At 49.3% G+C, this 16,201-nt stretch overlaps 1 protein-coding gene across 1 annotated transcript in view; it reads left to right on the forward strand.

Moving 5' to 3' along the window:
- HIVEP3 (HIVEP zinc finger 3) overlaps positions 1 to 16,201 on the forward strand; it is a 421,205-nt gene that overhangs the window by 206,887 nt on the left and 198,117 nt on the right. The window contains exon 2 of the mRNA XM_017873237.1: positions 15,103 to 15,182. The gene's annotated coding sequence lies outside the window, so the exon portion shown is untranslated. The remainder of the gene's footprint in view (positions 1 to 15,102; positions 15,183 to 16,201) is intronic.

Consider the following 16,201-nt stretch of genomic DNA (forward strand, 5'->3'; position numbering starts at 1 on the left):
AGCTTGGGTGGAACAGCAAACTCTATCCATCCTGTGATGATAAACGAGGTAATGGACATGGCCACACCTTGTAAGCTGTAAAGCACTGTCCTACCTTGGCCCAGCCCCCTTATCTCTGGCCTGGACTCTTGCCTAGCATTCCCATGGGCCTCCCTGCCTCCAGTTCACCCAGCACAGCCAGCCTCCCTACTGAGCCTTGCCCAGCTCTGATCATTTCTCTTCTCCCTGCCTGCCTTGCTGGTAGGTTCTGGCCTCAGAGGCTAAGACCTGCCCTCGGCAAGCCCTGCTTGTGCTCCTTGCACCCCAGCCTTTGCTCCTTTCCTCCACATGGAGTGTGCTTCTGTCACCCTGCCGTTCTCCTGCTTCTAGGCCTGCCTCAAACTCTTCCTTCAGAGTTCTCTGCCCACTCTAGGCATGATCGGTGGCTCGGGTCTGTGATGGCACCTCTCACGGTGTCTCATTCCCCGTATGTATGTGCAAGTTTCTCTGCGGCTTTCGGTTTGGGCCTGGCATGGAGAAATGATAAGGTGAAGGTTTCTCCTGACAGACAGGGCTGCCTGCTGAGGATATTCTAGGCAGGCCTGGTGTTTGATAAACTTCAGTTTATTGAAGCCCAACCATAGTCCTGAGAGTCACTCTCATTTTCCCTATGGTAGCACCAAGATGCTGAGGGCCTGGCTTGAGGTCACATGGCAGCATGCAGCAGAGCTTGCCTGGGGACTTGATTTCAAAACTCTCCTTCATATTATGTGACCATGACAGAGAAAAAAATACCAGGCCTCTTTCCTATCCTTGGATGTCAGTAAACTGCCTTGGGGATTTTGTCTTTTTGCCACCCAGTTCTTCTCATGGTTCCCATGGGTGCTGCCATCACAGCCCTGATAAACAGCTGGCTGGTATGTGAGGACCCACAGTCCCCATCCATCTTCCTACCCTCCCCAGGCTTGCTGTGGATCCCCTCCAGGTCGCCTGGGCCCAGGTTGAAGACCTAGGCTGGACCTAGCGTGTCTCTCCAGGATGCGTCAGGGAGTAGGGCAGCCCCATGCCCAGATCTGCCAAGCTGCCTCCCATCCCTGACATCCAGGCTGTGGATCAATAAATCTGTCTCCTGCTCTTCTCTCCTGACCATCTGTTTTCCCTGGTGGTCCCCAGGGAGTCTGCCAGCCTGGCTGAAAGCTCCCAGGTCGGAGAGAAGAAGCTATTTGGGGGCCATCTGTTTGAGAGGTGCCTCCGGCTGGGGTTCCGCAGCTGAAGGAAGCAGCCCAGGCAGTGGGGGGCTGCCAGGAGGGGACAGCAGTTAGGGAGCTGAGAGCCTTCTTTATCTTTAGGCTCAGGGCCAGGGTGTGCCAGCTCCCCTGACGCCAGCAGACCAGTGAGATGCCAGGCCTGGCTGCATCTTGGACATGTCGCTGGGGCAGATGGTGCTAGAGGGAGTGGGGAAGACAGTCTGAACCTCACCACCTCCCCCCCGAAAATTCCTTTTAAAACACATACATACACACCCTTAAAATTGGGTTGCCAGTGACAACCTGGCATATCATCTTCTTTTTATATTATTCTTAGCCCCTCTGTTACCATAGCAACCGAACAATGCTTTTAAATATAGCAGTTAATTTTTTCAGCTTCAGCAACAAAGTTCTGGTGCTGTCCAGAAGGCCAGTGGCTGGTTTCTGTCCCAGGGGCCAAGCCCTTCAGACTCATCTCTCCCCACATCAGCCCCAGAGTGTGAGCTGGGGTCTGGTGTCCTGAAGCCAGTGGGGACCCTCTGTATTCCCTGACCTGGCTACCCTCTAAAGTCAAGGTATAGTAGAAAGAACCCGTGTTCTGGAATCAGCAAACCTGGGTCCAGATCCCATCCCCTCATCCCCCTGCTGTCCTTGAAACCTTTGCTTTTCCTCTTGGAGCATTAATTTCTTTATCCAGTCATTAGAGACAACAATATCTGCCTCATAGATTTCAGTGAGTCTTAAATGAGCTAAAGGAGGCGAAGGTGGCATGGTACCCATGGGAAACACTCAATAAATGCGTCTTTGCCTCTTTTCCTTTCTTTTTCCCATCTTCCACTTCTCCTCCTTTCTCCCTTTCCATCCCCGCCTCCCTCTCTCTTTTGCTTTTTTCCCATCCCTTGCTCCCCACTGCCTTGAATTATTGATGTTAAATTCCCAGCCAGTAACATCAGAGGGTTAAAATCCATAACCAGCCTTCTTCCAGCCTCCCCTCGGATCACCCTCCCTCCCTGAGCTGGTGAGCTCATCCGAGTCATAAATCATACATCAGGGCTTGAGAACCCAGGCCCCTGCAGTCCAGCTGCTGAGCAGCCCTGGGCAGGAGGCAGCCTTCTGGAAGGGCTGGCAGGCTCTGAAGCCATGAGAGAGGAGGCACCATTATCGGGAGCTTCTCTTGGAAGGGGAGCTGACAGCCTGTGGCCCACTGACCAGCAGCATTGTTTTGGGGTGCAGTCAGCTCCCCACCACCCTCCCACCATCATCCTGCAGCTCTCTCCAGCCGCTCCCCCAGGCTTGCTCATCACCCACTCATTTCCCTGCATTCCAGAGCTCAGCGTGGCAGGTCTTAAAACAATAGAAAGCAAAGTTTCTAATGCTCAGAAGCAGTCAACACATGGCACGGGCTGCCCAGCAGATAGTGAGTTCCCTGTCACTGGAGAGTTCAAGTAGAGGCTGAACATCCAGGGGGCTGGATGTTGTGGGAAGAACTGTAGTACCAGGTTACAAATTTAATAGACTCTTGTCTCCACCTATGATTCCATAATGGAAATAATAATGTTAAAATCACCATATAATTTTTCAGAACCTTGGGGCATTGGGTGATTGTCCTCATTTACATAAAAAGTTAACTTGCTCAAGGTCATTTAGCTGATAAAGAGGCTGACTGGGAATCCAGAGCTCTACATGCCCCATTATTCTCCAAGTTAAACTTTCCTGGCTGGAAGCTGCGTGGAAGAACATTTATTGAGCAGTCACACACTGCGTTTGACTCTCTGTGCTGAGCCCCAGGCAGGAGGCTCAGGGACTTGCAGAAGCCAGAGACTGCTCTCTGAGAGTTGGCAGTCCTATTCAGGGACAAAGAGCAGACCCAGAAAGAGAAAACAAGTGCTCTCAGGGCAGTGGGAGTGCAGAAGAGGGAGTGATGCTCTGGGCTGGGGCTCGGATGGGGGGTGGGAGGACATGGCAAAAGGGGAAGGTGTCTGCCTACCAAGCCTGCTGCGGGCCACAGGCTCCTGGGGGCCTTTTATGTCTTACATTATTTAATCCTCCCAGGGGCTCTGTGAGAATGGCCCAGCATCCAGTTTTGACAAACGCTTTGCTGAACTTGTCAAGGTCGTACATCTCAGAAGTGGAAGGACCACATGTGTCTGACACCAAGACTTCCACGTCAGTGGGACGTGGCAGAGGGAGGGACAAGCCTGCCCTGCTGTGTCAGGAGACCAAGGATCTCCTGTCAGGGTCCACTGCCTGAGGCCAGCATGGGCAACTAGCCAGGAAGGAGGTGATGGCTGAAAAGGCCTGGTGGCTTTGGCCTCCAGCCTGGGAAGGCACCAGCTTGTTGCTTCCCCCCAGGGAAGATGGAGGGAGCAACAGTGGCTATGAAGCGAGGGGCTGCCAGGCCATGCAGGGGACCAGCTCTGGCCTGTGATACAAGAGACCTGGGACAGGTTATGGCTCTTTTTCTGGTTTTCTGAGACCCCTGAGGCAGGTCAGCTCAGGACGCTGGTTTCCCTCCTCAGTCAGAAGAGCAGAGCTTTCATTGTCCTACGCATCTCATGTGCTAAAGTTAATTTGTCACTGTTAGCATCGGCCCTGACCATCTGCCTAAACCATCGGCCAGCCGCAGGCGCCCACTGTCCCCTTACCCTGCTTTGCTTTCTTTTTCGGCACTTACACGCCCTGACATTACATTCTCTACCTCTTCATTTATGCTACTGCCTTTCTCTGCCAGGAGACTGGAAACCCCACAGAGGCAGGGCCTGGCCTTAGTCCAGGGCTGTGTCTCCAGCAACTGAGCAGTGCCTGGCATGCACAAGCAGCGGGCACATCTTTACGGAATGAATGGTTCGTGTGACTAGGGCGGCATGCCTCCTTCATATCACCACAGCCCTGTTCCTGATTCTCCTGCCACTTGTCGCAGGGCACTGTAACTATGTGTGTCGAATCTGTCTCTGCCTCACACAGTGAGATGCTGAGGCAGAGCACGGAGCACAGCCTGGAGCAGGTGCTTGATGAGTACTTGTTGAAGCAGTAGAATAAAGTGCTCTCCTCCCCGGACCTCAGTTTCCCCATTTGTACACTGAGAGGGTAATCACCCTAGAGGCTTGTTAACTCTCCTCCCTCAGTGACATTCTGGGATTAGCGACCTGCCGGCTGGTGTTTCTGCACCTGCACCTTGGTGTGTTTGCTGCCCTGTTTGCCACCCCAATGCATGTCCTGACCTCCAAGGTTGGTCACCGCCCAGAGCCTGCCTTCCCTTTGATGAGCAATTAAAACCCCAGAATAGCCCATTGTTTAGAGTCAGGTGCCTGGACCCTGTATTTATCTCCAGTGTGCCGAGTGTGCTCGGGCCCCTGCCAGCCACGTGGTGCGCATCATTAGAACCACTCGGGCTGCTCAACACAGAGAGCCTGTCTCTGGCATCGGGAGACAGCCAGCTCCAAGGGGCAGCAAGAAGGATGAGGAAAAAGCATAAAAGGGAACCAGCTTTTACCAAGAGCCAGGCATTTGACGAATGCTTTTCATATGTCCTCACAAAGGCTATGCAGGATTGGTGTTATCAACCCCATTTTATTGCTGGGAAGTCTAAGGCTCAAAGAGGTCACCTTCCCATGGGACTTCCTCAAGCCTGCAGAGCTTCTAAGGGACAAGGATCTGAACACAGGACTGTCTGGCCCCCAAAACCCAAGCTTTTTCACTGTGCTCCTTAGTGTCAGCTGGGTGGTGGTGATGGTTGATCACTATCAGCCCAGAAAGCTATACCTCAGCAACTGCCAGTGAGCGAGCTAGAGAGGGAACCAGTAGACCCCATGGATGCTGTCATGGGCTCTGCATTTGCAAATCACCAGCCTTGATTTCTGGCCTCTTCCTGGCCTCCCCATACCCTCTGCCTGTTCTTCTGGGTCCTGTCAAATCTTAGCTCCTCTCTGAAGGAGATATCACGGCCAGCCATAGGCCTGGGGCTACCAAGTGAGAGAAGCCAGGAACTTGTGGTCAATCATGTGCAAAGGGAAAGGGGGCACTAGAAGGCCAGCCCAGTGGGTGGCAGTGGGGACGGCAGTCTAGGCCTGCAACAGAGCGGAGAGTCCAGAGAAAAGGGCCGACTCAAGGACGTCTTCCAGGCACTACCACTTACCAGCCAAGTGACCTTCAGCAAGCTGGTTGATTTCTCTGGTCTTCAGCTTCCTTATCTGTAAAATGAGAGTAGCGATGGTGACCACATGATAAAGCCCTCTTTGGGGAGTCAGTGAAGTAATCCATGTCAAATTCTTAGCTGAGAACCTGGCAGGAAGCAGGTTCTTAAGAAGCTATGATCAGCTGCCATCCTGTGGTGACCACTGCTGCACAGCCACAGGGACTGGGGAGTCAGGCTTGGGGTATGAGGCCACGCATGGCAGGGCATAGCACCAGTGCCCAGGAATAAGGTGGGTGCTTGGCCTTGGGAATGAGACAGGCACATAGTTTCTAGTCACAGGACACAATATTAGGGCAGGGAAGCCTGGGTGGGGGCTCTTTAGATGCCCCTCATTGTGAGAGGGATGACTGGACTGAGAGCAAGGGGTAGGACTTCGCTGGCCGGTTGGCGCAGGGGACCAGCCATTGGAAGAGAAGAGATGGGGGAGAGGAGAGTCAGACCCTCACTGAGGGCTTAGAGTTAGAGCCATTCCATAAGGCTCTGAAGAATTCATTGACCATTTTACATGTGCTTGTCTTTTTGAAGCAGAGCCATGGGATGTCAGAGCTGGCGCGACCTTAGAGATGGTGTTGGCTGCCCTGGGTCACGCAGCAGGATGACAGAACACCCTTGCTCTTCTCTGTGCCTCTGTTTTCCTTTTGGTCACATGAAGAGGGTACACTTTTAGAATCTTTCCAGCCCTGAAAATGACCCCAAGGGACTATTTTCGGGTTTTGCTCGTGCTAGGAGAGGGGAGGTGGGAGCTCTGAAAAGGCAGAGTGCGCAGATGAGAAATGCAGCAGGAGGAACTGACCAATCCCCTGGCTGATGCATGAAGAATGGGATGGTGGGCAGAGTGTTGGTCCAGCTGTTACCACCTTGAACTTGAGTAGAGCTCTATTCAGGCATTAGGGTTGCTTGCATGTTGACTCAGATTGGCACAGCTAGAAACTTCCCTAGGGCTTTCTCAGCTCCTGGTGGAAGTGAGTTCTTAACCAAAAGTCCCTACCTCCCCCTGCTCGACTCCAGACACGTCCCTCCAAAGTGCCTGTTCATCACCTGAGCTGAACCTGGCTAAAGTCAGCAGAATCTTAGTTCCCAGTGGGCCAGCAGAGGCTGCCATTGGCCCGATTGCCCTGAACTCTGCATCTGGCATTCCTATGGATGGCGGTGGAGGGCGGGGGTTACTGAGCTGCACCCTCGCCTAAACTTTGCCATGTCGATGACTCGGCATAACTGGATTTGCCACTTTCTGCCTCAATTTCCCGGCCTAAGACCCCAATTATCTGCAAAGCCAGAGCCCCACATGAACTCCAGTCCTCAGTGAGCCCCTGACTGGTGATCACCATTCCACCCAAACCCCACTTGGGGCTGGGTTCTGTTCTTCATGTCCTCAAGCTACAGGCTGGGTTCCTGCCCTAAACAAGGAAGATTGTCAGGAAATGACACTGCCTTTCTTCTGGCCTCAGAGATTGCTACTGCCTGGAGGCTACCTCTGTCCTACCTGTGAATAGCCCTGCTTGGACCCACCAGAGGCCTGCCCCACTCACTGGATGCTCCTTTCTCTGGGCTTCCACCTGACATGACCCAGATGCAGCTATCCTAGCCTGCTGCTGGGGTGCCCATTCCCAGGTTTAAAGCTCTGGTTGGGTATTAGGAGGCTTTGGGCTGCAGGTAACAGAAAGCTAACTACAAGGGGCTTACACAATAGGAGTTTGACTCCAGAAGGTAGAGGTGGGGATGGTTCAAAAGCTGAAAAACCTACAGCCCAGACATCCAGGATCCAGGCACATTCCAGCTTCCCCCTTGGCCAGCCTCACCTCCATAGCTGCAGTGTCATCACCCAAGGCCATGGGTGGCTGGCACAGTCCAGGGCCATATGCCACATGGTGGTGGAAGGTGCAGAAGAGGAACATCTTCCCCAGATTCTCTTTTTATTAGCAAAGAAATTCTTTCCCAGAACCCCTGAGAAAGGCTTCCCTTAACTCGAAAATGGAAGTAATTGACCCCGCTGGCCAGAACTGAGTCATATGAGCCAGTCACTGGAAAATGGAATGGAGTTTCATTCAGTTCTGAGCTCACCCCAAGAAAAGCAGCCTCCGACAGCAGAGAAGACATGGGGGTGACGTGGCTACTGGGTTGCTTCTAGTACTTAACTGGAAGTTTTCTTGTTTGCAGTTTTGGTGCCAGAGCTCCTGGTCATAGCCCTTCGTGCCAAAGGAAACAATTTGACTTACTCCTCTCGGAATCCATTAGGGCTCTTCAGTGTAAGCAACATACGCTGACTTGAGATAACTTAAGCAAAGAGGGAATATATCAGAAGGATAATGAGAATCTTACAGAATTGACAGGAAGGCTGAAGAAGCAGACTCAGAAAAGGATCCAGGGCCCCTCCAGGGACCAGAAAACAGGAACTAATCAGAAGTGGTCTTGTCATGGCCACAGAGATGGAAGAATGAGCTCGCAGAGTCGGGGCCTGGTAAAGAGCATCTGAGATGCCTGGCTCAGGCTCATGCCCTCCCCTTGGTTGTGAGAAAGCAGGAAGCCCTGATTCACTGTCTACCAACACCAGGAGAACTGATTTCCCCAAATGAAATCAGAATGCTATTGCCAAAGTGGGGAAAGGGGTGCTGAGTGGGCAAAAGTCAACAAATGCCCACCACAGTAGCACATGGTGCTTGACCCAGAGACAGAGTAGAGATTGCCTGGCATGCCTTCCCATGTGGAGGTAAACAGTGCACAATCTCAACTGCATGGGGCTGGCCACTCAGAGCGGGAGGCACATGAGCACTCTCTCAGGTCCCCACAAAGGTAGTCCCTCCCTAATGTCACCCTGATAGGGTAGAGGATTCTATGGAATCCTTCTAGAGGCTCCCTGTGCACTCACCTGGGGGATGGCCCCTCCTGGCATCTCCCAGTCACTGTAGAAATTCTAACAAGTCTTCTGTTCATCAGCTACAGGAAACTGGTTTCAGCCCCAGAACATCCCTGAATCTTTCTTCAAGGCTGCGTGAATTGAAGGTCAAACCCCAGGCTTACTGACCCCGACAGGCCAGGGTTCGGCTTGGCCAGGTCTATTGCTGCAGATAGCAAACCATTATGAGCATGTATTCATTAGGGCAGGTAAGGTGCTAAGCACTTGGCATGCAGTAAATCATTTTATTCTTCCAGCAACTCTATCATATATGGCTATCATTTTCCTTTTCTACAGATGAGGAAACTGAGGTTTAGAAAGAGTCAGTAACTTTCTCAGAGTCACAGCTAATAAGTAGAAGAGCAGGATTCAAATCTGACCCCAGATCCCCCTCTTAGTGACTTCACTGTGCCATCTACACCCCGCTCCCAATAGGCTTCTTGTTCTTCCCTCTTGGAATGAAAATGGATCCAAGACCTTGGCTCACATATTTGTCCTCTAGGTGTATCCACCCACCAGAGACCCTCCTTACCTGTCCTAGTACCAGGACTTGAGCCTCAGCCTTGGCCCTTTAAGAGCCTTTGAAACTGCTTCAGAACTGCCATCTGAGAGAGGGTAAGTCCTTTCTTGCCCCACCCAAGGCCCTCCATGGAAGCATAATCATAAGTTGCACTTTTTAATTTTCACAACGAAATCTTGTCATTGCCCTCGTGGTAGTTCTGGTTTCTAGAGGACATGGCTCTGCCTTCTGTGGGTAGCAGAGTATCCTTTGCTTCTCCTGCCAGTGCCCTCGACTTGGCAAAAGACCAGGGATGCAGCAGGTGCCCTGGGGATGGTCTAATGCAGCAGTTCACCAGCTGGGCTCCAAGAAGCCCCAGAGGTCCTGCAGAACCCCTTCAAGGGGCAGCCCCAGGGGAGCTGAGGGGAACAGAATGAAATATATCCAGCTCAGCTTCCACCAGAGCACCCTGCCTTTATCTCTCTTACACACTGATCTGCAATTTAAGGGTTATTTTCTAAGAAAAGATTCTCTGGCTAAAACTCACTGGTTAGCTAGGTACATTGATGCTTTTTTCTACACGATTCTGCAATGTTTTCCTTGAACTGAGCTCCTATGTCACCCTGGACACTAAGAGAATTGCCTTTACAGAACCATAGCTTAACATTCTTTCTTTGACATTGTTAGAGAACCAATAACCAGGACTTGCTGTCTCTGTGGGCAACACCTCAGCACATCTGCAGAACAGTAGAGAAAGTTGTCCATTGTGTTGCTCAGAAACTCCTTGAAACAAAGACCCTGGTGACTAATTCCTCTCCAAAATCTGGGCCAGGAGAGTTTGACTTTCCTAGCTTCCTGGTCCCCTCCTACTGCCAGACAATTAAAACTCATCTTTCCTCTTTACTGTGGCCACTAATATGTCCAGAGCATATTCAGCTAGGCATCTCTCTTTTTTTTTTTTTTTTTTTTTTTGAGACGGAGTCTTGCTCTGTCGCCCAGGCTGGAGTGCAGTGGCCAGATCTCAGCTCACTGCAAGCTCCGCCTCCCGGGTTCCAGCCATTCTCCTGCCTCAGCCTCCCGAGTAGCTGGGACTACAGGCACCCACCACCGCGCCCAGCTAGTTTTTTGTATTTTTTTAGTAGAGACGGGGCATCTCTCTTTTTAAAATACATGTATTCCAGCCTGGCACGGTGGCCCATGCCTGTAATCCCAGCACTTTGGGAGGTGGAGGTGGGAGGATCACCTGAGGTCAGGAGTTCAAGGCTAGCCTGGCCAACATGCTGAAACCCCTCCTCTACTAAAAATACAAAAATTAGCCAGGTGTGGTGGCGTACACCTGTAATCCCAGCTACTAGGGAGGCTGAGGCAGGAAAATTTCTTGAACATGGGAGGTGGAGGCTGCAGTGAGCTGAGATCGCACTTCAGCTTGGGCAATGGAGTGAGACTCCATCTCAAAAAAAAAATAAGTAAATAAATAAAAATAAAACACATGTATTCGGACACAACAATAAGAACAATAAACACCGGGGATCCTAAAAGGGGACAGGGAGGAAAAGGGGAAAGGGTTGAAAAACTACCTGTAGTGTACTATGTTCACTACTTGGGCAATGAGATCATTTGAAGCCCAAACCTCAGTATCACAAAATATACCCATGTAACAAACTTGCACATGTACCCTGATTTGTCCTGTAGGCTGTCAACCTCTGATATAGCTGTACCCTAGTTTTCAATGGTAGGTTCACCCTTTCCATGTGTTTGCATGGTTGTGTCCCAATAAAACTTTATTTACAAAAACAGACTAGCAATTGGATTTGTCCTACAGGCTGTCAACCCCTGATATAGCTGTACCCTAGTTTTCAGTGGTGTGTTAGCCCTTTCCTTATGTTAGCACTTAGATTTGTTGTCGGTATTCAATGTCTCAGTATTAGAAGTAAGACCGCATGGAACTTGCTTAGAATTTTTTTTCTTAGACTGTCTTCCTGGGAATTGGGATGACGACGCCCAGAAGTGTGGATATTTGTGAGGCAAAGTTCTTGATGCACACTCTGACGCTGCCTTTCAAACGCACTCTGTTTGTTTTCACTACCAGCAGCGATGTGAGAGCACCCATTTCCTCACACCCTGTGAGCGCCAGACAGTGTTCTTCAAAACATTTGCTTCCAGCACCCCCTGCTCCTTTACATCTGCTTTTGCTTTTGTCCAGTGTTTTGAGCCTCGGTCTGCACTTTTATTCCTTAATCTTCCTCATATCCTTTTTGGAAGTAGGTAAGATACAAGCAAACAAGTTTCTGGGTTTTATAGGTCTGTCATGCTGGGGTCAAGTTCAGGGAGTGGAAGGAGCCAGGGAGAGGCAGAGTCCTAAAGATCCAGTGTGGACGGCACAGGCTGGTAGGGCTGACAGCTGTCCTTCTCTGCTGGACGGAGAACACCCTCTGCCAGGGGTACTGAGGGAACTTCCAGAGGCTGCATCATTATGGGCCAGGCCAGGGTGGGGAGATGAGAGCATCTTGGAGAGAAAGAAACAACATGGTGGGAAGGGAAGGAAGTGAGTTTTGGCATCAGATGGGCATAGGCGTCCATCCAGGCTGCATGAGTGAGCCTGGACACGTTCTCTTGCCTCTTTGAATTACCCATTTTGTCATCTGTAAAGGGCATTAAAAAGGTCAACTGCACAGAATTGTCATGAGGGTTCAATGTGATCCTTTATACCACAACCTCACACAGTGCCTGGGCACGTAGAAGGACTTGATGTGTCTTTGTTAAATTGAATCACCTTGCATACTAGTATCTTAGGAGCAGTGGGAAATTGATAATATGAATATTTTTAAAAAGAGTCTATGAATCCAGTGCCCACCACATGGTAGGCTCTAAAATAGTAATTGATGGATGAATGAATGCATGGAACTTTGAAGTCAAACAACTCCAGCTTTGTCATTTGTTAGTTCTATGATCTTCACAATGCCTTTCTATCTGTATGGTTCAGCTTCCTTTTCTGCAAAATGGGTCTGATGAACAAGGATATTGACATGTGCTCACAGATAAGGAAACAGACATGGGCAGCTGAATGGTTTGCCCAGGGTCTCATGGCTGGTGTGTGGCAAGATTCAAGTGCTCACCACAGGCTCATTGTGAAGTCTAAACGAGGCAAAGAATTCGCTTCTGGCTCAATGGATGTTAACTCCTTCCCATAGGCAGGACAGGCTGCCAGCCTTGGGATCTTAGTGGGGGAAACAGACTAAAGGAAGGGTCTGTAGCCACCACAGGGACTGGGACTGACTCAAAGGCAGCTGCATGCAGGCTGCTAGTTGCTGGCACTGGCACTTGCAAGGAACTCTTCTAAGCTGATTCTCTGGAGACCACCTTTCCCAGGAGCCCATTTCCTAAGCAGCTGTCTCGCCTCCACAGAGCCCAGTTCATGAGCTTCAGCTATTCTTTTGCCTTGCCTAATAATACTTAAGCATAGATATTTAATAATACTTAAAGCATAGATATTTACTTCTTTGCAGAAAGTATTTTATCCATTCAACAATCCAATAAATGTTTATTAGGGATTTTTTATGTGCTGGGTCTTATGCTAGGTGCTGGAGATACATCACAAATAATAATTACAACTGACCCTTACTGTGCACCAGGCACTGTTCTAGGCATTGCACATGGATTAGATCACTTAATCCTCACAACAACCCTATAGATAGCTATTATCCTTTCTTTATCAAGGAAGAAATTGAAGCACAGAGATGTTAAGTAATTTGCCCAAGGTCCCACAGCTATTAAGTATCGGAATCAGGATTCGGATGCATGCAGCCTGGGGTCAGAGTTCATACATTTACCTGCCCCCACACTGTTGGGGCTCTCATTGTCTCTGCTCTTCTGGAACTTAGAGTCTTTCTTTGCCAACAGTCATGTTAAAATACAACAGTCATGTTAAAATAACACACACACAAATTTAATTCAGTTTTGTTTGCTGAGAAGCAAACTGGACAATGAGAATCAAGAATGAATGATCCTGGATTTGTAAAGTGCTTGACATCAACAGGGCCAACAGGAAGGAGTCAAGATGATGAGCAGAACCTTGGTCCATTTCCCACTGTGGCCTTGACAGCTGAATGTCCTTTGTCAAGCCTTGTCACCTCCCTGGGCCTTCATCTATTTACAGAATGGATTGTCATTAATGTACCTATTCCATCTTCTTACCAAAATTTTCATGGAGACTAAATGAGGTGGCAGATGGAAATAAGATTTCACGATAGGAAAAAGCACTGGGCAAGGGTTTGTTATTCAAAGTGAAAATTGGGTGTCAGTGTGATGAATAAGTGAATGAATGAATGAATGAATGGTCCTAGGAGTCCTGCAGCTTGGCTCCATGGGTGACAAAGAGCTCCCTTCAGGACATCTGTTGGGGTTTTTCAGGGTCCTAACAAGGCTCTTTACCCTTGACCATGCCCCTTGAGTTATTTTGCACTTGATTTGTGTGAACCTCCAAAACTGTTTTAGCGAACATTTATTAATGTCTGCTGGGAGACCGGCCTTGTGCTAGACTCTGCGGGGAGACAGAAATGAATTTTCAATGGACTATGCCCCTGGGGGCTCACAGGCCAGGAGGAGAAATTGTATTAATAATAATGGTAATAATAATAACAATAACATGAACAATAATCTGCAATATCTGAGCATTTTCTACATGATAGATGTTGTATTGAGGTTTTAGGTACATCAGTTCATTTAGTCATTACAATTCAATGAATTACTATAAATACAGCTCCTGTTTTACATATGGGGAAACAAATTCAGAGAGGTTAAATAACTTACCTAAGTTCACACAACTCTGAAATTGCAGAGCTGGGCATGAACCAAAGAAAGAAAATGTGGATACAAATAACTCTATTATAAGGTATTATAAATGTGGATACACATAACTCTATTATAAGGTATTATAAATGTGGATACACATAACTCTGTTATAAGGTAGAAACTGCTGTATACCCTAGTAGAGGGACCAGGAAAGGCTTCTGAAGGTTCAGGAAGAGAAGGGAAGCAAGATGGTGGTGGTGCTACTGCTGTTGTTGATAGTAATGATGTTGATGTTGATGGGGATGATGATAATCCTTGGGTGCCCGTTTGTTAAGCTTCTGCTTTGTGCCAGGCTCTTACCTGGGTGCTTTCTACTATCTCATTTACCCCTCATAACAACTTTCCAATGTCAATTGCATCTGCATCTTGCTCTTGAGGACTCAGAGCTGGAGGAAGACCAGATGGCCTCCCTAAGGGCACACATCCAGTGTTACCTGGGCTTAAGCTTAAGTGTACCTCACTGCAGAGCTGCAGCTCCTTCCTGAACCAGGATCCCTAACCTTTGAACCAGCGGGCTGGGCATCTCAGAGATGCTCCATAAATGTCTGTTGAATGAATGAATATTGAATGAATGGATCCCCAAGGGCTCAAAGCCTTAAGCCCAGAAGACATAAATAACATGTCTCAAATGAGTATGTGTCCAACTGTAATTTAAACATATGTAGTGCTGCTATAATTACTAAAATACAAGTTAATTGCAAAGCATTAGTTCATTGTAACTTTTGTATTGTTTATTTTCTCAATGAGAAGATAATAGGTATACAGTTACCATCGGGAGGAGTTTGGAGAAATACTTTCATACAAAGAGAGGTCCTTGTGCCGAAAATGGTAGGAACATTCTGCCATCCTGCATGGCTTAACCAAAGTGCTTTGCCCAGCACCTGGCACAGAGGTCACTTGGAGAAGGGAGGCAACCCACCAGCCTGTGGCATTTGTCCTGGGTCTACATCCACCTTTCTTACTGGATCTAGGCTGTTACACTCAGAGACTTCATCTCTATGAGGACCTGACGCCAGCATCTAACAGCCTTCCCAAATGGCTGTTGAATGCTTGTATGAATGAATGAATAATGAAAGCAAGAATGAGTGAATGACAATGAACGGCGCTTAGGGAACCCACAAAGGGTGTTTTCCCCGATGAGTGTTTGAAAGTGGGAGTTCCTCCAGCCTCAGGCCTGAACACAGGACCAGCATAACTGTGGGGTTCCCAGGGGCAGACAACTTGTGACTTTCAGCTCTCTACTGGGATTTTGAGACTGTGGTTTCATCCCCAGGGACCTGATCTTGACCTTGTCATAACCATGTTGGAGAAGGGGTGGTGGCTGGGGCCTTGCTTTCAGCAAGGCTGTGCTCTCCATTTTTGGATGCATTTTTCAAACTCAGATGAAAGTTGACAGATGGCGGTGGCATAATATTCTCACTTTCTCTACTTCCCACAGGCCTCCCTCCAACACAGCTCTCCAAGCTCTAGAAATCTCTGACACATCTCGACCATGAGACCACGGCTGGCGTTTGGCAGGTGAGCCCTCCCCATCCCTCACCACACCACAGGACACAGGGCAGTTTCAGCATAGCCCAAAGGCCACTAGGCTGTGTTTTGAGGCCAAGAGGTAGACAGGAATGACCTTAGCCTCGGGCAGGAGAATGGAGCCCCACATGCTACCGAGACTTCAGGAAAAAGCCACCCAAATGTCCCAAGTTCTGCAACTGGCATTTCTGCAAATGGCAGCATATGGTGATGGGAGAGTCCTGGGCCGGGAGCCAGGGGAAATGTTTCTGACCCCAGGCCTGCCTTTATTGCTCAGGAAAATCTCATGCAAGTGCCTCCTTTCTGGGTCTCTGTTTCCTTGTCCGCAAAGTGAGGGAGTGGGACTCAGTGGACCCAGCAGGGCTCAGGCCAAGGCCATGGGCTCTGGGGAGGACAGTAGGGCTGACACTGCAGCTGTGTACCACATCCTTAGAACTCAGTCTTCTGTTTGATTGTTCCATGGACTTTACAGCCACAGAGATCCTGGACTGGGATGTGTGTTCACCATATATGTGTATGTATGCATTTTGGGGAGGGGCCTGTATTCCTCCTAGTAAACACTGCTGGAAGTCAAACTCAGATGCATCCACCAGCCCCATGCCTGCCCTCTTGTGACCTCGTCATCAGGACATCATTTATTGCCTGTTGTGCTCTGTCCTCTGTGCTGGGCATTGAGGCACAGAGATGAACAAATCATGGCATTGTCCTCAAGAAGCTTCTGTTCCAGTGGAGGAGATCGACGTGCAAATAGCCACAGAACAGCAAAACCTGTGAAGGCAGGAGGGCTCTATTCTTTCAGGGTTTGGTTGTGGGGGTAGTTGAAGGAAGACCATTTGAAGGTGACACTTGAACTGGACTTTGAAGGATGAATAGAAGTTCAGCAGGTGAAAAATGGAAGAAGAGCGTTCTAAGCCGAAGGGACAGCAAGTGGAGCAGTGAAGTCGCTGGGATGCAGGGCCCAAGAGGAGGAGGGTGGGAGTGAGGCCAAGAGAGCAGCAGGACTCTGAAAG

The sequence above is a fragment of the Rhinopithecus bieti genome, unplaced genomic scaffold (assembly GCF_001698545.2).
Source record: "Rhinopithecus bieti isolate Rb0 unplaced genomic scaffold, ASM169854v2 scaffold_6907, whole genome shotgun sequence".
Lineage (NCBI taxonomy): Eukaryota > Metazoa > Chordata > Mammalia > Primates > Cercopithecidae > Rhinopithecus > Rhinopithecus bieti.